At 54.4% G+C, this 21,974-nt stretch overlaps 1 protein-coding gene and 1 long non-coding RNA gene across 2 annotated transcripts in view; both read left to right on the forward strand.

The window, feature by feature from the left end:
- BMP7 (bone morphogenetic protein 7) overlaps positions 1–21,974 on the forward strand; it is a 168,079-nt gene that overhangs the window by 114,326 nt on the left and 31,779 nt on the right. The window lies entirely within an intron of this gene.
- LOC123384258 lies at positions 16,383–20,883 on the forward strand. Its single transcript, XR_006595029.1, has 3 exons — positions 16,383–16,709; positions 17,680–17,910; positions 19,866–20,883. It is a non-coding gene; the product is annotated as an uncharacterized LOC123384258 (long non-coding RNA).

Consider the following 21,974-nt stretch of genomic DNA (forward strand, 5'->3'; position numbering starts at 1 on the left):
CAATGAGTACATCCGTGCCAGTGCCTTCCGGGGGCCTGAGTGTCTGGGTTGGAATCCCAGCTCCTGCTCTCAGGGCTGTGTGACTGCGACGGAGTCACTAAACCCCTCTGACTCTTCCCTTTTGCATCTGAATGGGTAGACTGGTGCCCTCCTCGAAGGGCTGCTTAAGTGAAACAATACGCACCTGCCTCCGCACCCAGCAGAGAGAGAGAGTCAGCGCTCAGAACACGGAGTGCTACATATACATGTAAACTACACGGGTCCATCCGGGCTGATGTGTGACCTCTTTTGAAGCTGAGCCGATGGAGTTTTCCACACTCTGGTGGATGTAGCTGCCCAGCATGATTTTGAGCCACGGGGGCTGACAGCGCGGGGCTCTGGAGCCAAGTTGCTGGGATCGCAAAGTCCAGCCTTGGCTGGGTGGCCTCAGGCGAGTCACTTAACCTCTCTGTGCCTCACCTTCCACATCCATGAAGCAGGAACAAAATCAGTCCCTCGATCAAAGGATTATTGTTGAGAATTAAGTTAATGAGAAGATAGAGAGGGCTTTGGCCCGTTTTCTGGCACAACATAAGCTCCCTAGACAAGCTGTGGTTTCTTTATGATCTCTCCGTGGAATAGGTGTGCCTTCACCTCTTTGGTGTGACTTCCCACGAAGCAACTTGCCCACCAGGGCCCATCCAGCTAATCAAGGAAACCTAGAAGCTTGAAGCCCTGAGACGGAGAAGCCAAAGAGGCACTTCACGAACCCCTGAATTGCGAGGAAATGCTTTCTTGTAACACAAAGGGACTCGGATCTGGCATCAGAGTCCCAGCCCGGCTCTCTCTCTAACCAAATGATCTCAGTTAAATCATTCCGTCTACAAAATAGGCATAGTGGAAGGGTCTGGTATTTCTTTAGTATCTTAGATGTGTTCTGAATCAAAGATGCCAACGTGTAAAGGCAGAGAGTGTAGAGAAAGTGCAGCTCTCTGGCAGAAAGCGCTGCATTGGGCTCCCAGATTGACAGCCACCTCCCCGCTACTCAGCAAGGCAGTCCCACGGAGGCTCCGTTTCAACGGGAAGGGGACAGAGCCCTTTTCCCGAGAATCAGACGTAGGTCAGATGGTGTCGCCCTAACCCGGGAGCTGTTGTGATTGGCACAGGGTCGCCAGTACTGTTGGCCTGGTCTCAGTGGCTGCGGAGGGCACAGCGCTCCCCCGGATGGCTCAGCTCGGGCCCCGAGAGTCCCCGTCACTCGTGACCCTGGGAATGGCATAGCCCTGGGCCCCTGAGGATCAGTCCCTCCTTCCCAGAGGTTAAAAAATGATCAAACCTGAGTGTTCCCTCGGCAACCGTTCTGTCATTTACTGACGGTGGAAAGAAGCCCCAAAGGCAAAGCTGCGTGAGACGGTCGGTTAGGCGTCCGACTTCGGCTCAGGTCGTGATCTCACAGCTCGGGGGTTCGAGCCCCGCGTCGGGCTCTGTGCGGACAGCTCGGAGCCTGGAGCCTGCTTCAGATTCTGCGTCTCCCTCTTCTCTCTGCCCCTCCCCCGCCCATGCTCTGTCTCTCTCTCAAAAATAAAGACTTTAAAAAATTTTTTTAAAGATCTTGCACATGAATGTTCGTAGCAGCATTAGTCACAATAACCAAACCGTGAAAACAACCCCCGCTCCCGTCAACAGAGAAATGGAGAAGCAAAATGGGGTCTAGCCACACAACGGAACGTGATTCAGCCGTAAAATGGTGGCAGGTGTGGGCACCTGGCTGAGCCCTGAAAACGTGGCACTAAGTGAGAGAAGCCGGACGAAAGAGACTCGAGGTTGTACGATTCCGTTGACAGGAAGTGTCCAGAACTGGCAAGTTCATAGAGACAATAAGTGCTTAAAGTACTAAATTTTGTGATATGATTTTCACCCCAGCAAAAAAGCAAAAAAAAACCCCACTACATACCCCCAACGAGAGCTGGGCCTGCCATGAAGAAACACCCACAGTGCCTGGCATAGAATAAGGACTCGCTGAATTCCGCCCCCTCCAGGTAAATGCTCAGACTTGCACCCTTTGGCTGGTTCACACCATCAAATCTGAGTCTCTCGCTCAGACCAGCCGACGGGCTGTCCTGGGCTCAACAGAAGCCGTCTCCACACACCCCTCCCGTCCGGTTTACATGGCACCGAGGACTCCAAGGAAATTAAGGCCAAACACGCAGGACAAGTGACCGCAAAAAGGGTATGAGCTGGAACGGGGCAGTGTCCTCTTTCTTCACGAGGACCTGGACCAGGAAAAATGAAAGCCCCTTGTTTAACAACGAAGATAGTTAAAGTGAGTCCCACAGAAGATATATATTCTTACAATTTAGGCTACACTAAAAAACACCGAAAAACTGTGCAGTCGAGAGCGCAGATTGCTGGGGTCGGACCCCGCCTCGGAAGCACCGGCTGTGGGGCCTCAGGCCGGTGGCTTCACCTCTCTGTGCCTCAGATACCTCCTCCGAGCCTGGTGGGGTGCTGGTGAGGACTGCACGCAAAGTCGTCGGGCCAGTGCTTGGCACAACACGAAGGCTCTACAGATGTTAGCTCTTATTAAAGATATGAGCCAGGGCGCCTGGGTGGCTCAGTCGGTTGAGCGTCCGACTTCGGCTCAGGTCACGATCTCGCGATTCGTGAGTTCGAGCCCTGCGTCGGGCTCGGTGCTGACAGCTCGGAGCCCGGAGCCTGCGTCCGATGCTCTGTCTCCCTCTCTCTGCCCCTCCCCGGCTCGCGCTCTGTCTGTCTCTCTCAAAAATAAATAAATGTTAAAAAAAAAAAAGATATGATTGCCATTCGTATAATATTTTCCTCTTTTTTTTTTTTTTTTTTTTTTTTAGCCAAAAAAAGTTAATTTCTGGGCAAACTTGAGGAATGCCACAGAGAGACATTTCTAATCCTTCCGTCTGAGATTGTGAAGTGAGACGGGTCATCATTATTACAGAGCAGCGTTTCTTAACCTCGGCACGGTGGACATTTGGGGCTTCATCCTTTGTTGAGGGGACTGTCCCGTGCACGGCGGCAAGTGTCGGGGCCTCCCGGGCCTGCACCCACAGCGTACTTACCTCACCCCCACCCTCTTTGGAATGTTCCCAAATGTTCCCTGGAGCCAGATCACCGCAGGTTGAGAAACACTGCTAGCGACGGAAAAATGGGGACGAATAGACAATCGTCACAGTTTGTCGGTTTTCCCTCTGCTTGCAGAGAAGTGTTGGGAAAGCCTGGGTTGGGGTGAGTCTGTAAAACTCACATCTTAGGGTGACAGAGGACTTCTCAGTTTGGTAGAGGTGACAAAACTTTTGAACCAAGAGTTTAAAAACTACCAGCATTTGGGCCCTGGCTCTTCATGACCGTCGGAGTGGCTTGAGACGTGGATTTCTACTGCCCCCCCCCCCCGTCTGTCTCGTCCTTTGTCACCCGGAGAGAGTGGTGCACGTCAGATGGCATCTCCGGGCCTTGGGGCCATCCACTGAACAGGGGTGCCCCACACTGCTCTCACTCACCTTCGTGATTTTTACCTGTCCCCATAAAATAACCACATTAAAAATTTTTTTTGAAAAAAATTTTTTAATGTTTATTTATTTTTGAGACAGAGAGAGACAGAGCATGAGCGGGGAAGGGGCAGAGAGAGAGGGAGACACAGAATCTGAAGCAGGCTCCAGGCTCTGAGCTGTCAGCACAGAGCCCGACGTGAGGCTCAAACTCAGACCGCGAGATCATGACCGGAGCCGAAGTCGGATGCCCAACTGACTGAGCCACCCAGGCACCCCTAAAATTGTTTTCAAAGTTTATTTATTTTGGAGAGACAGAGCATGAGTGGGGGAGGGGCAGAGAGAGAGGGAGACACAGAATCCAAAGCAGTTTCCAGGCTCTGAGCTGTACGCACAGAGCCTGACAGGGGGCTCGAACTCACGGACCGCGAGATCATGACCTGAGCCAAAGCTGGCCGCTTAACTGACAGAGCCACCCAGGCGCCCCCCTCCTGTGTTTTTTAATTCAGTTTCTCGGTTCAGTTTCTCGAACTGGTTGGAAGTTGGAATTACCAGGGGGCCCAGGGCCAGATCCCAGACTTTCCAGTGATTGCTCTGGGGTGTGGTCCCAGCATCTGAATAACTGAGAAGCTCCCCAGGTGAAGACTGAGGTGCAGCCAGGAGGCCCCCCTGCCTGACAGACAGGCTCCCTCCGTCTGAGCTCTGGGAGCATGCATTCAGCCACTCATAGTCCCGGGGGCTCCTGGCGGACATGGTTCTATGTCAGTCATAAACTTGGGTGAGCGGGGGGAGCATGGGAAGCTTCCAGAAGCCACCACGCACCTGCCCCTCCTGGTAGCCGGGTAAGATTTCGCATACTCGCTGGTAAGCCAAGGAACCACAGCAACGATGGCCATGGCTCACATTTGTCCCCTGCTTAGCACAGGGGTGCAGTTAGGGTTGAGGGGGCACCAGAACTTCAGTCATCCAGGTAAGCGATATTTTCATGCAATGTTGTTGTTGTTGTTTTTAAATCAAAAGTAACATAAAAAAAATCCCCGATGAACAAAGTATCAAAACTCTAAGCAGAGACAGGATGGGTCCCAGGGCTGTGCCAACCCATCCCAGACCCTAAGGCAGGAGCAAAACTCAATAATGCCAAAGGTGTCCTTATTCATCTTGGGTCCTCAGACTTGTGGCAGTCCCTCTCCCCCATCCGAAACTTGGCACTTGAGGTGAGTGCCTGACACGGTGGGTGACGGCCGAGGGGTTGGCCGCCTCAGTTCATGGAGTCCTCCCTGGTTGGACAACACCAGGACCTGAGGGGTCTCCCCGATTGCATTGCCCCCACTGGTCCCGGCAACCCATTGTCTACCCAGAGCCACAGAGATTTTTAAAATGAACATCAGCGGTGCGGGGGGCAGAGGGGGCGCCTGGGTGGCTCAATGGGTTGAGTGTCAGATTCCTGATTTCAGCTCAGGTCATGATCTCACGGTTCGTGGGTTCGAGCCCTGCATCGGGCTCTGCACTGAGTGTGGAGGCTGCTTAAGATTCTCTGTCTCCCTCTCCCTTTGCCCCTTTTCCCTGATTGGGTTCAGGCTCTCTCTCTCTCTCTCTCTCTCTCTCTAAAAAAAAAAAAAAAAAAAAAGAGTGAAAATTGGATCCTATTCAGACTCTTTCAGTGGAAACTTCACACTCAGAACAGCAGCCAGACTCCAGAGCCTCCAGAGCGAGCCTCACGTGTGACCGTCCCCTACGTCGCCAGCCTCTTCCTCCTCCTGCCACCTCCCTCCCACAGCTCTAGCACATGAGCCCCTTGGCATCACCCTGGACGCCCCGATGCCTTTCCCTGCCTCCCGGCCTTTGCACGGGCTTCGGGCTCTGCCGGCACATTCCATTCTAGGCTGTGTGCCTAGCTCGCCCCGTCTTCACATCATTCAGGGCTCCACCCCGGCGTCACCGCTCCAGAGAGGCCTTCCCTGACCACTCATCTTGGTCCCTTTGGGACACATCTTATCGTTCGTTCATCCTGACCCGGAGTTTTCTTATTCGCTCATCTGTTGGTTTCCTTACTGGTGAAAGTGTTCTCGTCCAAAATGTGAGGCCCACGAGGGTAGGGACCTGGTCTGCACCCCGCTGGATCCCAGCGCACAGCCCGGCTCTTTAACTGTTCTCAGAATGAGTGAAGGAATGAATGAGGTCCATTTTTCCGGTGAAGAAACTGATCCCTGACTCTCCCCGAAGTTCTGGAGGAGTCCGCTGTGAATTCTAACGCGGGATCCCCCTTTTCCAGGCGGTCACTGGGCTTTTCGGTTTGGAGATCCCTGTGCCCCCATCATCGCAGCCCCGCACCCTCAGTCTGGCTCTGATTACCAGTTGCTGCCACCCGCCCGCAGACTACCAAACGTGGAACAGCTGTGCCGCAGGAAATCGCCTCCAGCTCAACCCCGATGCTGCAAGGATGTCTTTAGTTAACATAAATAGGCTTTTAGCTTCATTTGTTTTCTCTTTGTGCAAAATACCTATCATTAATTCTGACTTGGGAGATCAAACAGTTAACAACGTGTTGATCCTAGCTTACTTTCAAGTGATGTATTGTATCATTTCGGAGAGTTATGGGGGGTTGATACTTTCTTTGACAAACACATCTAAGTCCACCACCAGAGAAGGGCTAACCAGCATCCCGGGGAAGGAAGCAATTAACAGCTCCACCCCGAGGGTTCTGAGCGCCATTACGTCATTCCTCCGTGTTTTATTAAACACTGCCTTTTTCTTCTGCATTCTGTTTTTTTCTTTTCTCTTTTCTTTTCTTTTCTTTTTTTTTCTTTTTTTCTTTTCTTTTCTTTCTTTTCTTTTCTCTCTTCTCTTTTCTCTTTTCTTTTCTTTTCTTCTTTTCCTTTTTTCTCTTTTCTTTTTTTTCTCTTCAACCAAAGGAAGTGCGCTTCTTCGATCCATCACTCCGAGCAGGAGCAGAGGTAGAGTGGAAAATAAAAAGGCTTCACGAGCATCATCTGGGCTTTTTCCCTCCAGGTTGACATGACTCTGCCAGGCTCTTTGTGAACGCGCTTCACTTTCTTCGTGTTGTGGCCAACTCTGTCTTCCCGGGGAGGACCCCATGGCCTTTCAGCCCTTGGTACCCCCAAATGCCAGTCATTCCAAGGCAAGAACACATACCCAGTGCCTCCAGGGCCCAACCCAGCCCATAAACCAATGACATAGTCCAGGCGTAAGACACTAGGGAGTGGTGGGGACTTCAGCACCACCCCTGGGAACCACCTGCACCACCAGCACTGGGAACCCCTGCCCAGCCAGAAGGGGCCCACCACTACTCAGGGCCATGTGGTGGCTCTTTGGGGAACCATTTGTTCAAGAGAACATGGAAATCTGGATTATTTTCTTATTTTGGTGAAAACTTAAAAACACTACATAAGCCATAAAAAATTAAATTAAAAAAAAAACCACTACAGAAGCCAAACAAAACCAAAGGGCCCGAAGGCCACCAGTTTACAAGTTCTGCTGTCCAACAGAGCGTCTTAAACTGGAGCATTTTAGCCTCCGGGCACAGTCAGGGGGTAAAAGGAGTCAGAAACGCCCAGAAGAAATGAGGTACATCCTCTGGGAAGGCCGATTGCATTAGAAGTTCTTTTGAGAGGAAGTTTGTGGGATTTCACTGATTGACAACCAAAACCACCATTTTTATTTTTATTCATTTATTTATTTATTTTTAAAGTGTATTTATTTACTTTGAGAGAGAGGGAGGGAGGGAGAGAGAGAATCCCAAGCAGGCTCCACACCTTTGGCACAGAGCCTGACTCGGGGCTCAAACTCATGAATCGTGAGACCGTGACCTGAACCAAAACCAAGAGTTGGACACTCAACTAGCTGGGGCACCCCCCAGGTGCCCCCAAACATCATTTTTTTTTATTGTTTATTGATTTTTGACAGAGAGAAACAGAGCATGAGCGAGGGAAGGGCAGAGAGAGAGAGAGAGAGGGAGACACAGAATCCGAAGCAGCTCCAGGCTCCGAGCTGTCCGCACAGAGCCCAACGCGGGGCTCGAACTCACGAACTGTGAGATCATGACCTGAGCCGAAGTCGGACGCTCAACCGACTGAGCCACCCAGGCGCCCCCAAAACATCATTTTTTATTAAAAAAAATATGTAGGGGCGCCTGGGTGGCGCAGTCGGTTAAGCATCCGACTTCAGCCAGGTCACGATCTCGCGGTCTGTGAGTTCGAGCCCCGCGTCGGGCTCTGGGCTGATGGCTCAGAGCCTGGAGCCTGTTTCTGATTCTGTGTCTCCCTCTCTCTCTGCCCCTCCCCCGTTCATGCTCTGTCTCTCTCTGTCCCAAAAATAAATAAATGTCAAAAAAAAAAAATTAAAAAAAATACATTTAAAAAATATGTAAAAATGTGTGTAAAAATCAAATCAACACACACACGCACACAGAACTTCAAAGAAACTCTGCTTTTGCAGTAGGTAGAATTGGGAACCGCCCCCCTCCAGGTCCCCAGCTTCTATGTTCCCCTTCTTCCATTATCAGGAGTATTTTGATAGAAACATTGAGAAGCCCGAGAGACTTGGTCTTCTCATCCGTGAACTGGGTATCGTAACCGTGCCTGCCTTGTGGAGTCATTTTGAGGAATCGATGCGATAACTTGGGTGCCGTTTCCGGCCTCCCCTGCATGCCACCCCTCCTTCCAACCTACCCTCTGTAAGTGACCCTGAGTCCCTTCCCTGTCCCCTTGCTACCCTGAGTACTAGCACAGGGCCATCGACACTCAAAGCCTGCCTTGGATTTGATCTGTCCCCGTGAGAAATGGGTGAATCTTTTTTTTTTTTTTTAAGTTTAATTGTTTATTTTTGAGAGAGAGAGAGAGCTGGGGAGGACACCAGCTGGGGAGGGGCAGCGAGAAAGGAAGACAGAGAATCCCAGTCAGGGTCCAAGTTGTCAGAGCCGAGCCCGATTCGGGGCTCGATCTCACAAACCGTGAGGTCACGACCTGAGCCGAAATCGAGAGTCGGACACTTGACCGATGGAGCCGCCCGGGCGCCCGGAGAAATGGGTGAATCTTAAACTGACTCGGAACGAAGGGGAGGGCGACCTGCGTCTCCCTGTGTCCCTGAACTTCTTCCGCCCCCCGCGCGTGTGGCGCTCGCTTCCTCTGGGACGCCGAGTCACGTATGGGACACGGCTGCCCCGGGCTCCGTCCAGCACTAAGATGTAGACTGACACCCAGGAGGAGCTCCTAGAAATTTGGTGGAAATAAAAGCATGCCAAATTAGTTTCCCAAACGGGCCATCTGCTTCGGGGAAAATCATTTCTGGCAGAATTTTGATGAGATTCAAGCATGTTGAGTGATTTATGGAGCTGTTAAATATACACTAAATCCATCTGCTTTTTTTTTTTTTTAAGAGTGGGGGTGGAGAAGCGACATCCTTTAGGGAAAAATAAAGTCTCTGAGCTAGAATTTGCAACCTGGGGCCTGACGTTGCGCAGAAAATGGCCGCTGCGGTAACACGAACCCAGCCAGTCGATTGGAGTGTGATAGTTCTAATGTTCCCCGAATCTTGCAAAATGTGTATCCAATTAACCACTACTGAAGGGCCTTATTTATAAAATAATACTTTTGTGGTCAGGTTGCACTTCTTCCATTCGTTTCTGGTGCGCGGGGCTCAAGTTGCAGATTCTGCCTGTGATTAATGGAGACGGACGTCGTGTTTCTGCTGGCATCCCCGGTGCTGGGTGGAGTCTGGCCGGAGTAGTTCAAACCCGGGGACTGCTCGACGCGGCCTCTCCCGGGGAACACGGGGGTGAGGGAGGGCTGTAAGGAGTGCTGGGCAGGGGGTGGGGTACGAACGGTAGGGGGAAAAGTCATTTTTCTTGGACGGGACGGGTACGAGCTCCCTGTGATCCAGGCAGGCCCCCGGCACATCCCGTTGGCTAATCGGAGGGGGAAGGCCGAAGAATGTTGCAGTATGTGGGAAAGGGCCCCCTGGCCCACTCAAGGGTCTGGTGTCCTTTTATGAAGCCAGGTTTATTCTTGTTAATGCTGTGCCTCGTTCCCAAGCCTCCGCCGAGTGACTCTAATGGAAGCGGGGTTCGGGAGGTGGGGATTTAGAATTTGAGGCGGCGACGTTTTTAGGCAGGGGTTGGCAACCTGTGTCCGCTAAGGGCAGGTGATAACTCTTTCCTGCTCTGCGGGCCAGACCATCTCTCCTGCCCCTACTCCGTCCTGCCTCCGTGGCCCTGGACGGCACAGAAACAAGGGGGCATGGCTGTTCCAATAAAACTTTATTTACAAAAGCAGGCAGGAGGCTGGATTTGGCCCGCGGGCCCCAGGTTGCCAACCCTGGTTGAGCCCTGCGGGGACGGAGACACGGGATCGAAGCAAACAGACCACTTCAGCCAGAACTGATGAAATCAGTTCTCTGTCCGCAGCGGGCGTGAACTTCTGTCTTCTGTCTCTGGGGAGCTGGGACTATCACTCCAGCTCAAGTTACTTTCTCTTTCTTTTTTTTTTTAAATTTTTTTTTCAATGTTTTTTATTTATTTTTGGGACAGAGAGAGACAGAGCACGAACGGGGGAGGGGCAGAGAGAGAGAGGGAGACACAGAATCGGAAACAGGCTCCAGGTTCCGAGCCATCAGCCCAGAGCCTGACGCGGGGCTCGAACTCACGGACCGCGAGATCGTGACCTGGCTGAAGTCGGACGCTCAACCGACTGCGCCACCCAGGCGCCCTGGTTACTTTCTCTTTCAAGTCCCCTGTGTCGGGTGGCAGAAACCTCGTTTGGGGGATTTGGGCTCCTCCTTTCCCTGGAGTGCTGCTTAGGGAGGCCACATAGCCCCGGACGTGCGTGCGGTACCCGGTCCGGGCGGTCCCCAGGTGCCCCGGGCCCCGGCCGAGCCTGCACTGTCCTCTCTGCACTGTCCTCGAGGCTCACCTGCCACACCAGTGCCCTCTGCACCTCGGGAGCAAGGCCTCTCCCAGGGTGCTGGGTCCCGGGGCCACACCTGGCAGGGCACCCCAAGGGCCCACAGGGAGCTCCCTGGATACCGTGAGTTCTGCGCTGAAGAAACTCTACGAGGCTCTCAGGCGCACCGGCCACGCGTTCCTTCTACAGCGGCCCCTTTTGCGCGTCTTGGGAGAGCGCCGGGAGCCGGCTGGTGCCCCGGATCCTTTTCTACAAGTGACTGGCATGGGTTTAGCAAGCTCTATCACCCACCTCTACCTAACTTTGGGAGTCCTGGGGAAAGGGAAGGGCGCAGACCTGTGGCACGTTCATCACTGTGTTGTTAGTCGCAATCGACACAATAACGCCGCATCACACGCTGGCCAGTGGCTCGCACGACGAGAGGGGTCGACTGCGGCTCGGCTGACACAGGTTGAGCTCTGCTGGGCTCGGTGCTTCAGGCCGAAGGTCTGCCGGGCTGGCTTACGGGACGGGGGTCGGGCTCGCTCAGCCCCCAGGCGTGTTTGCTCTGAGCCCCAGGCTGAAGTGGCAGCAGGTGACCCCGGGCGCGTTCTTCTTACGGCGGATCACTGGGCACAAGAGCCAAGCCCTTTGAGGGCCACTGCCTGTGTGACATCCACGAACGTTCACTGATCGAGGTAAGCCACGGCCACGGCCAAGTCCGCAGTTAACGGGGGTGGGGAGGGATACTCTGCGTGTGCTGTGAAGGAGGGAGGGCGAGTGGCTGCTTGCCCAACAATAATCCAACAGCAATGATCACGACCACCACGCTGCCCATTAGAAAGCCTTTCATCAGCAAAGACTAGAACGCTCACCTGAACGTAACCTAAATCGTGGATTCAGTAAACCCACCAATCAGCTGGAGACAGATGGTCCCAGCGTTGGTTCGGTGCCTTAACAACGTAACATCAGCAATGGCCTCCCGAGCCCCTGCTGGCCTGCCACCCCCTGCTGTCTCCCGGTGGCATTCCCGGCGGGACAATAAGGCAGAGACATTCACTACGCTTGGCTCTCTCTCATCAGGGAGGAAAAGTCCTTGCAAGCCCGACCCCTTCGCCCCCCGGTCTCTTTGGTCCCGGGTCTACGAGCACAGAGTCTCTGAGGCAAGAATCATCTGAGACGAGAAAGGTTACAGCACTGTCGGGGGGGCAGAAGGGCCCCCCAGAGATGCCCTCCTCCGAATCCCTGGAAGCCGTGGGTGCAGTAGGTTACCCGCAGAGCTGTTGATGAAGGTTACAGATGTTAAGAGAGGGGGTCTGTCCCGGGTTTTCCAGGTACACTCACTCTCATCCCACGAGCCCCTAAAAGCAGAGAATTTTCTCTGGCTGGAGTGGGAGATGTGGCAGGTGGGAAGACAGATGTGAGGCAGGAGGGGCCCGATCCGCTGTTGGGAGAAGGGGGCCACGGGACAGGCACGAGAAGGCACACGGGTGGCGTTAAGGTGCACGGACCCGTCCCCGGCTGTCGGCCGGCAGGGAACGGAGACCTCGGCGGACTGAGTTGGCCAGCACCCCAAATGAGCCTGGAAGAGCACAGCCCTGCCGACAGCCGGATTCCCGCCTCGTGGAGCCGAGCAGAGGACTTCGGACCAGCAGCTTGTCGACAATAAACGAGTGTTGCTTTAGCCATTGATTGGGCGGCGGTTGGCTTGGGGAGCGATCGGAGACTAATAGAGTTGGCCTTTCTCCTTCCCACGTCCTGGCTGGCCACGGGGAGACCGCAGGCGTGACCCCTGGGTCTTGTGAGCGGGGACACGCGCACACATTCTCTTCGGAGAGCGGCCCCTGTCCGGTGGGAGCATCTCCTCTGCAGCCCGCGTTTCCCAAGATGTGACCCCTGCACGCCTAACTCAGAAGCGCTTGGGATGCCGGGTGGGATGGACTCATGCCTGGGCCCACCACGGGGGGCAGGGGTGCCCGTCTGAAATCCAGATTCCTGGGCCTAGGGCACCGCCTCCCTTCCCGGACCTCGAAGCAGACGTGCAGGTGTCCCACAGCCCCTTGTGTTCTCTTTCCCTGTGCCGGAGGAGCCCAGCTACAACCCCCGGCTGCCTTAGCCTCTGGGCCCTGCCCGGCAAGTGACTGGGTTGGGGGCTGATCCCAGGACAGACCAGCCGCGTAGCTGGAAGTGAGCAGGCTCCTGCTGGGGGCATCTGGATGGGGGGCGGTCTAGCAGAGGCCTGGGGGCGACCTCGTGGGACATGCCCGGGAGTTCTCTGCGAGGAGCCCCGGGAGCGATCCTGGGAGTGCTTGCGGGCGCTGGCATTGGAAGCTGGCGGGATCACACGCCCAGGAAGCGTGAAGGCCAAGGGGATACGGCGGGGGAGGGGGACGGGCAGCGGCATTCGCGAGAATCTTCTTCGTCAATCGCTCCGCCACCTCCCTTTGGACATAAAGCGAACGTCTTCCCGGGTCGACGAAGGCACTTTCTCCACATCCGCTGCCAGGGGCTGCAGAGTGTGGCCTCGTAAAGGCGGCCGTGCCGGGGCGTACAACATTGGGCCACCTTGTTGTCCTCTCCAGTCTAGCCGCTCTCAGAGCGACGTCTTACAGGTTTCTGAACGTTTCTTGTCCGCTCAAACAGCGACGTTCTCGCCTTGCCCTGCGCGCGGGTCAGGGGGAGCGCACAGATCGCGGCTTGCTCCTCTCGGTCCCTGTGAGCGACCCCTGGGTGAGAAAGAGTGTCCCAGAGACCAGGGCCGCTGGAGCCCTCGCTGGGGTTGGAAGCGGCAGGTAAACCCTCGCAGAGAAGGAGCGTCGTCTCCAGGCGAAAGGCGGACGTCCATCCGAGAAACGCACAGATTTCCCGAAACACGATGTCATGCATTTGTTTCATTCTCTGGTGGGAGTAAAACTGACCCCATAAAAATAACAGTTTGTCTTCAGGCCTTGGAATCCATGCAGCTCTAGGGAGGTGATCGAAAGAGAGTGTTTGAGGGAAAGAGAAACACCTCCGAGGTCACAGATCAGCGCAAAGCCCTGCTTTCTGCAGTGTAATCAAGCGTCCTTGGGGGCCCCTGGGTGGCTCGGTCGGTTGGGCGTCCGACTTCGGCTCAGGTCACGATCTCGCGTTTGTGAGTTCAAGCCCCGCGTTGGGCTCTGTGCTCACATCTTAGAGCTGGGAGTCTGCTTCGGATTCTGTCTCCCTCTCTCTCTGCCCCTCCCCTGCTCAGGCTGTCTCTCTCAAAAATAAATAAAAATGTTGGGGCGCCTGGGTGGCTCAGTCGGTTGGGCGTCCGACTTCGGCTCAGGTCACGATCTCGTGGTGTGTGAGTTCGAGCCCCGCGTCGGGCTGTGTGCTGACAGCTCGGAGCCTGGAGCCTGCTTCGGATTCTGTGTCTCCCCCTCTCTCTGCCCCTCCCCAGCTTCCACTCTGTCTCTCTCAAAAATAAATAAATATTTTCAAAAAATTAAAAAAAAAAAAAAAAAGAGTCCTTGGACCCCGCGGGGTAGCGCGGACATCTCGCTGTGAACACACGCCCCGCGCGTGCTCTGCCTGGAACCTTCCAGCACAAAGGCCTGCCTCCCTCCGCCCCTCTGCACCGCCCAGACCCACCGGCTCCCCTTAGCTCCAGAGAAAGAGCCGACCGAGCCCCTCAAAGGCTTTCCGTCTCTGTGGGTCCCCCGTTCGGCACGTTTCCCGTGAATGGGATCCTTCACTGGGTGGCCTTATGCGTCTGGCTTCTGCCACGTTTTCCAGGCTGGAGCTCAGCTTCACGGCGCGGGTGCTCCTGGGGAGGGCGAGGCGCTGTCTCGCAGGACCCGCCACCGAGTCCTTCTTGCAGCTGCGGAACCCTCGCCGGTGGAGGGTTTAAAATTCCACGTCTACGTCTGAGGAGGCCCCCGGCCTGAGGGCCTCTGGGAAATGTCTTTGCTTTGCACCCCACCAGCTCATTGTGCAATAACGTAATCGAGCCCCGCCCCCCACCCCCCCACCGCGACCGCCGTTTTGGGGACGAGGACCCAGAGGCCGGACGACTGGCTCACGGTTACCGAGCGCCAAGCTGGGACCGGAGCCAGGTCCGCTCGACTCCCCAAGACCTCACGAGCTGGGGGAGGAGCATCTCCAGGGAGGGGGGAGGAGGTGCGTGGGCACAGAGACGGCCCCGCCACCGGGGTCAGCAAAGCCCTTTGGTTTTCCTCCCAGACCCCTAGGAGACACGGGCAGCTTGGTGCTGCGGTGTGACCGGTTTGCCCGACACGGGGGGGAGGCACGCGGGGCCTCCCGGAGGACACGTGTCCTCACCCGCCTGTCGGCCTGGGAGCCACAGAGCCTCAGCACGGGCGGGTCCCGGAGAGCTGATTGCAACTTGGAGGTGGGCCCCCCGAAAGACTGCTGCCTTCACACATCCCGATATGGGCGAGAAGGAAACCTCTGCCGGAGGGACTCGTCCCCAGCGGCTGCTGTGACAAACGACCACGGACGCAACGGCTTGAAGCAACACGGATTTATTATCTTACAATTCTGGAGGTCAAAAGTTCTAGGGGTGCCTGGGTGGCTCAGTCGGTGACACGTCCGACTTCGGCTCAGGTCACGATCTCCCGGTCCGTGAGTTCGAGCCCCGCGCTGGGCTCTGGGCTGACAGCTCGGAGCCTGGAGCCCGTTTCGGATTCCCTGTCTCCCTTTCTCTCTGCCCCGCCCCTGCTCGCACTGTCTCTCTCTGTCTCTCAAAAATAAATAACCATTAAACATAAAACTTCTAAAATCAAGGGGTTGGTTGTCTGGGTTCCTTCCGGAAGCTCTAGGAAAGAATCTCCTTCTTTGTCTTTTCCAGCTTGGCTCCTTCCCCCATCAGCAAAGCCAGAAATACAGCGTCTTCAAAGCCCTCTTCTCTCATTGTCTTATCTTTGACTCTGACCCTCACGCCTTGCCCTCATGACGACCCCTGGGCTCACCCGGGTGCCCTAGGGTAATCTCCCCATCCCAAGATTTTTAATCACATCGACAAAAATCCTTTTTGCCACGTAAAATATCATACAGGTTCTGGAAGTTAGGATGTGGTCACCTTTCAGGGGACCTTCTTCCGCCTGTCATACTGTTTTAGCCACCACACTCGGGATTGTTTGTCCCAGCAGCACACAGGGTTACTCCTACTACTGCCCAGGGGAGTGAAGGTTGACTACCCAAATCAAAAATCTCTACCTTCTAACTGTGCCACGCTCAGACTTGCATGCAGACCAGGGAAAGTGAAATGGATTTTCCTGGAAGGACAGTGATTCCTCTTTGGGCGGAGCGGATGCCCATTTGGAATTGCTCTGGAGAAGGTTCCAGTCACCAACCTCAGGTGGCGATCGGTGAAAGGAAGACTGGACTAGCGTCCTGGAGAACGTACCTCTCATTCCCACTCGTTCAAACCTCTCCTTCAGCTACTAGAGGCTCAGAGCAATTTGCTTTCCCCCAGAGCCCCTCGTTAACCTCCTCTATAAAACGAAAGGCTTTGTCAAGTTCAGGGTCGGAAAACACAGGGCACCAGGGCTCCCCCTGTATCTGTCTGTGCCCACGGCAGACATCACCAATCGATGACAGCAGAGCCCGAGCGATCTCTCTCATCCTTTTCAGTGGGGCGCCAGCCCTTGGCCAGGGCAGCGCTCCAGGCAGCGGCTTAAGGGAATCAGCATTCCCCAGATGAGATCCCTGCTGAATTCGGAGCCCAGGATGGTCTCCAAGCTCTATTTTACTCGTTGCATCCTATGAAATCCCGATTTTGTGAGCAACCCAACCCCAGCAGGAGGAAAGGCAACCAGCTTGTGGAATTGGAATTGGAGAACCTGTCTCCCAGCAGTCAGAGCGGCTCCACTCCCAGACCTGCCTCAGGAGGCCCCGGGCGGCTTTTCCCCCAGGGGAGTCAGGTCCTCCCACGTGTAGCCCGGCTTCTAAATTACACGGTTCAAATTCCCCTTCCTCTGCTTCGGGATGGGGGAGGGCCAGTCACTTTACAACCGTGGAACACAAATAATACTTCTCTTGGAGAAGTTTTTCATTCCCAAGGCCGTCTCCCTGAGACCCAAGAGTTCAGAGGCATCGCAGGGTGTTGCTGAGTTGTGTTTCTTAAGCCCGCAGAGCCCCACTTCACGTTCACTCGCGCCCAAAGCGCTCCAACGTGCGCTGATCTCGTACTGACTTCCAGCATCCTCTGCCCGGACCGCAGCCGCTTTACCACGTCTTACGTTCCCTTCTGATCGACCCAGTTACACTGGCTCCTGGGACCTGGGCTGGGTTCCCCCCTGCCCCCTGCCCTCGGCAGGACCGCTGATCGGTGAGAAAAACGTCCTTCCCCTCTCATACCTCTGTGTGTGCTGTTTTTGCCCCAGGTTTTCTGCATTTGCCACAATCATTAGTGTTTTACAAGCAGTGATGTTTGAATGTCCATGATTTGTTCGAATGTGAGATTTTTAAAAAAACGGGGTTTGCCAAGGGTCTGATCCTACTTAACATAATTGACATGGATGAAGCCTAATTAAATTGAATTATATGATAGTGATTCGAACAGAGGCAGGCTCTGGGGGCGGGCTATCAGGTGAGTGACCTTGGGCAAGTTACTTAATCTCCCCAAGTCTCAATTTCATCCCAAAATGAGGATAATAATAGCACTTGTTTGTGGCAAAATCTACTAATTATCTCTCACTTTGCTTCCCTCCTTCTCCCTTGGCGAGGAAAACCCTGACTCTTACTTGGACCTGTAGCCAGCTCAAATAGAAACCGTATTGTGCAGGGTTTTTGGTTTTTTGTTTTTGTTTGTCTGTTTGTTTTCACCAAGTCCTGTGACTAAATTCTGTTAAAGGGAGCGTAAACTGATATGCATAGAGTGTGTCCTCAGGGAGGATGTGTGCCCTTCTTTGTTGCCTCTTCCTTTTTGTTGGCTGGAATTTTATGTAATGGCTGGATCCCCAGCAGCCATATTGGCCTATGTGGGGGCGGGGGGGGGGGTGACCTTGGGAATGGAGGCCACACACAAGGTAGACCAAGAGGGAGGGGGTGGGAGTCCCAGTCCCAGTCTTGCCCTGCTTACCTCTGAATTTTAAAATTGTATTGAAACCACCGATAGTTTGGGTTTCCTGTCACTCACATTGGACTTGATCCTAATGGATACATACATACGCTGCAAAAAGTTGCCGTGAAGATTGCCTGGGTGAAGAGATGGGCTAACAGCTTTAGGATGCTTAATACGTGGTCTCGGACAGTGAGCCCTCAGCATGTGGTGGTTATGACTTGTGTTATTCTTTAAGCAAACATAGGGGCACGTCGGAGTTCCCGTATTTCTCACAAAAGAAACCCAAGCTGACTTGTGTGTGGCACATGCGTCTGTAACGTCCTGAAAGTGCGCCACGGCCCCTGGCCCATTCGGACGAGCGTCGGCCCCACATTCTGTCCTCCACCGCCCTGCTGAGGTCGCCGGATAAAATACAGAATGCCCAGTTACATTTGAACTTCGGATCAACAAGAAATCATGTTCCGGGGTGAGTATGTCCCGGCTACGGCAGGGGGCCTGGCTCGTATTAAACCTGCATTCGCTGTTGATGGGAAAGTCCCGCTTAGCTGAGAATCCTGAATTTGTATTTGCTACATCTGGCCCCCCCACCGGCCTCCCCCAACCTGGAGCGGGGATCGTTATAGATCGGGTTCCTGAGGAGGCCGACTGGGAGACAACATCAGTGTGTGGGAGGTTCACGGGGCGTGGTTGGGAGCAGACGTGTGTGTGTGTGTGTGTGTGTGTGTGTGTGTGTGTGAGTGTGGGAGGAGAAGGTGGGGTGGGTTGTGGTGTGGTCACGAGGAAGGCCTCACTGACCCCGCGGGGAGCTCCGGGGCGGCGGGGATGCCCTGAAGAGTTCTCCGGAACAGGGCGACGGGCCTCTCCCTACTCTCCGGCCAGTCGCTGGACGGCACCCACCCGAGATGGGGCCCGACCGCGGGGGGTTGTGACTGTCAGAGGCTAAAGGCAGTTCCTGGAGAGGGACTCAGCTAAGAAGCGTCAGCCACTGACACCCCCAACAGCCCTAAAGGACGGGTCGTGGGCACATCGTGGCGCCCGCTACGGGCCTACGTGATCCTCGCAGGAGGAGCTACCGGTGGCCCGGCCAGGACAGCTGTGACCGCTTGGGGCAGGCGGTGCCATTGGTGATGGCCAGACAGTCAGCTCGTGTCTCTCAGGCAGCTCAGAAGGGAGCATCCAGAAGAGAAAGGCCGTGGCTGACTCACAGTGGTGACCCCTTAGAGTAGGGACACGAGAAGCCCATTTCTACGTGGGAAACCGTATGCCTGGGGCCCTAGAATGATCTGGAATTCCAAGTAAGCTTCTTACTCTACGGCGTCCGGCTTTTAAGATTCTTCTCTGAAGTTCTCACTTCCTGGGAATCCTGAAAACAGATCCCCGTCACCCGAGGTAACCTGACCGCACCTCCGGTCCGTGTACCCTAAGAGGCATTGACAGTGAGCCCTCAGAAGAGCGGGGCCCCACGTGGCCCAGTCTCAGCAGAGACTCTCATACAGAGAAGCTCAGGACGGGGGCCAGAAGTTACGAAGAAGGATATTCTGATAGCCACGGGCATCTCTGCAAGAATATGGGCAACTGTCCCAACTCACAATGCATAACCTCACTTCTCGAATGCCCTCCCCTGCCCCTGGCACTGCTCAGCCCATCTGAGCCTCTCCCCTACCCACTTGTAAATATGCCAAACCCATCCCTCTCCCCACTGTCCCTCTCTGTGGCTCTTTCTGAGGTCGACTGATGGCTTTTCTGGGTGGATTATGGCCACTTTTGTCCCACCTTTCCGATCTCGTCTCTTGTCCCAGTCTTCAGTGTTTCGCTCATTTGGCAAAGACATCAGGTTGAATTGATTTGGGGAAGTCAAGACGCAGCTGGGGCAAAAACGTCTTTTTTTTTAAATTTTTACAAAATGTTTATTTATTTTTGAGAGAGAGAAAAACGGAGTGTGAGCAGGGGAGGGACAGAGAGAGAGGGAGACACGGAATCCAAAGCAGGCTCCGGGCTCCTCAGAGCCTGATGCGGGGCTCGATCTTCCGAACCTCGAGATCATGGCCTGAGCCGAAGTCAGACGCTTCGCCAACTGAGCCACCCAGGGACCCCGAGACATTTTCATATGAATAAATCCAGCTCTCACCACAAGGATGATTTAAAAAAAAAAAAAATCCCACCGTTTATTGAGCACATACTATGTGTCAGGCACTGACCTGAGTATTTTTCCTTGTCTACACCAATTTAATCTGCACATCGAATCCCTGATTTGTGGAGAATAACCACCCGGACTGGAGCCCAGGGGTAGTGAACACTAAGGGTCACCCACTCCGTGCCCCTCTAAGAAACAAGCCAACCCCTGTGATCATGAATTTGCAGGATAACCCTCTGTGCTGCCTCTGGTCTCTACATCACCCCGCCTGTCTGCTCTCTCCGTAGCCTCACGCTCCGTGGAACCCGAAACAAACACAAGACAAACCAGAAACACCTCCCCCGAACGCAGACCATATTCCGGCGTTCCCTTGAAGCAGGAAGATGTGCCTGTTTTCAGGTAGATTTTAGGAGAGTCCTGGTAAACGGGAGACATAGCCTTTCCGAAGCATCATTTTCCTGTTGCGTAGACGTGCAGGGTGACTCGGGGATAAATATTTCAGCTCTTCGTCATGGTCACTGTTTTTCTCTCCTGCTTATCACAAGACATTCTTTAAAGGCTGAAATTACAGTCACCTTTGCTGAAAAGCAGGATTCCCCGGCAGGTGATAGGCATCAGAATGATCTCCAAATCGCGGAAAAAGCCGCTCCCAGGAATGTTTCCAGTTCTTTGGTTACGCCGCCTCCGCTTACCCTCCCTCTGGTAACTGTGTCTCGTTGCCCTACTGCAGAGCGGCCATCCTCCCCCAATCCCAGTTCACGGGATCTGAGCAAAGCTTATCGTCCGCCCCTCCTTTTTGTAAAGGCTGAGCACGTGACTGGGACTTCACACGCTCCTTGCCCACAGGGGTTGGCCGTGGGACATAGGTGCTGCCCAGCCGGAGCCTGTGATACAGGGATTCTGTTCTGCTGGAAGTGCGAGCTTGAAGGGGATGTACCATCTAGCGTCGCTGGCAGCCATTTTGTTGCTATGAGGGAAGAGCCTGCGAAGAGAACCAACAATAAGACAGAGAGAGAGAGAGAGAGAGAGAAATAGGCTTTGTTGATGTTCTGTAAGGTCCTCATCCAGTCTTCCCGGCCAGACTTGCCCTTCCATTTTTCAGTCACGTGATCCAATACTCTTTTCTTAGCCAGATCAAGGTCCTCGTCACTTACCACCAAAGACATTGCAACTTATACAAAAGGGAAGGGAACGGAAAACACCTGCTGGGTGGGAAGCCCCTCGGAGGAGCCACCAGCTTCATCCTGGCTAATGATATTTCCCAGGGCGCCCGGGTGGCTCAGTCAGTTAAGCGTCCGACTTCGGCTCAGGTCGCGAGCTCACAGCTCGTGGGTTCGAGCCCCGCATCTTGCTCTGTGCTAACAGCTGGGAGCCTGGAGCCTGCTTCGGATTCTGTGTCTCCCTCTCTCTCTCTGCCCCTCCCCTGCTCCCACTCTGTGTGTGTGTGTGTCTGTCCGTCTCAAAAATAAATTTAAAAGAATGATATTTCCAAATTGCAAACTCATTCTGCGGGATAGATTTTGAAGGAAGACTTGGCGGGGTTCGCTAATTGGATACGGGGTGTAGAGAAAGGGTCCGTCGGGAATAGCCTTCGGGTTTTGGCCTGAGTTACTGCAAGAATGGGGCAGCCCTTAGCTGAGATATTCGTGTGGGATCACGCTTCCCGCTGGACGAATGGAGATTTTAACAGAACGCCCACCCGTCATATCCGTTTTCCAAGTATGGATTCCAAACCTGCGGGGAGTTTCTACTGGCTTAATCAAAAGTCCTTTTATTTTGTTCTGGGAGAACACGACTGTGCCTGGCTTCTATATGCAAAGCGGTATTTCAGACTTTTCTTTCTGGAAAAGTGATTTTCTCCTGCTTATGGGTTAACCGCTCTGGCCCGTTGGCCTTCTACAATGTCAGCAGAAAATGGAATCCTCTGCAAAAAGCCGTCTGTCACAAGATTTCCTTAAAGCTTTCATCCTGACCGAATTCAAAGTATAAAGAACCCGCTGGGCACTAGCCGGTGTCCTTGGTCCCCCTCTGGAGGAGACAGGAAGTGAGGATGGGGGCGGTGGAGAACTCCCAAGTCCCCCGATTTAAAAACAGAGAATCAGAGGCCTGGACAGGGGTTGGGGAGGGCTTTGAGGCCAGAGGAGGCCCGAGCTGTGTTCTCCGGGTGCGACCCTGCATGATGGCAGACCCCGTGGCCGCGCGGGATGAAGGATGGTCTGGATGCCGCCTTCCCTTCGAGAGCCCGTGACCCAGGACGGGTGGGCTGTGGTCCACCCCGGGGGGTGCCGGCCTGCGGCGATGTCCCCCAACCCCGGGGTGCACCCTCGAGGGCCCCCAGGGTGCAGAGGCATCTGGGGCGCTCTGGGGCGGACGCAGAGCTCCTGCACCATGTGAGA

This window comes from Felis catus, chromosome A3, assembly GCF_018350175.1.
Source record: "Felis catus isolate Fca126 chromosome A3, F.catus_Fca126_mat1.0, whole genome shotgun sequence".
NCBI classification, from domain to species: domain Eukaryota; kingdom Metazoa; phylum Chordata; class Mammalia; order Carnivora; family Felidae; genus Felis; species Felis catus.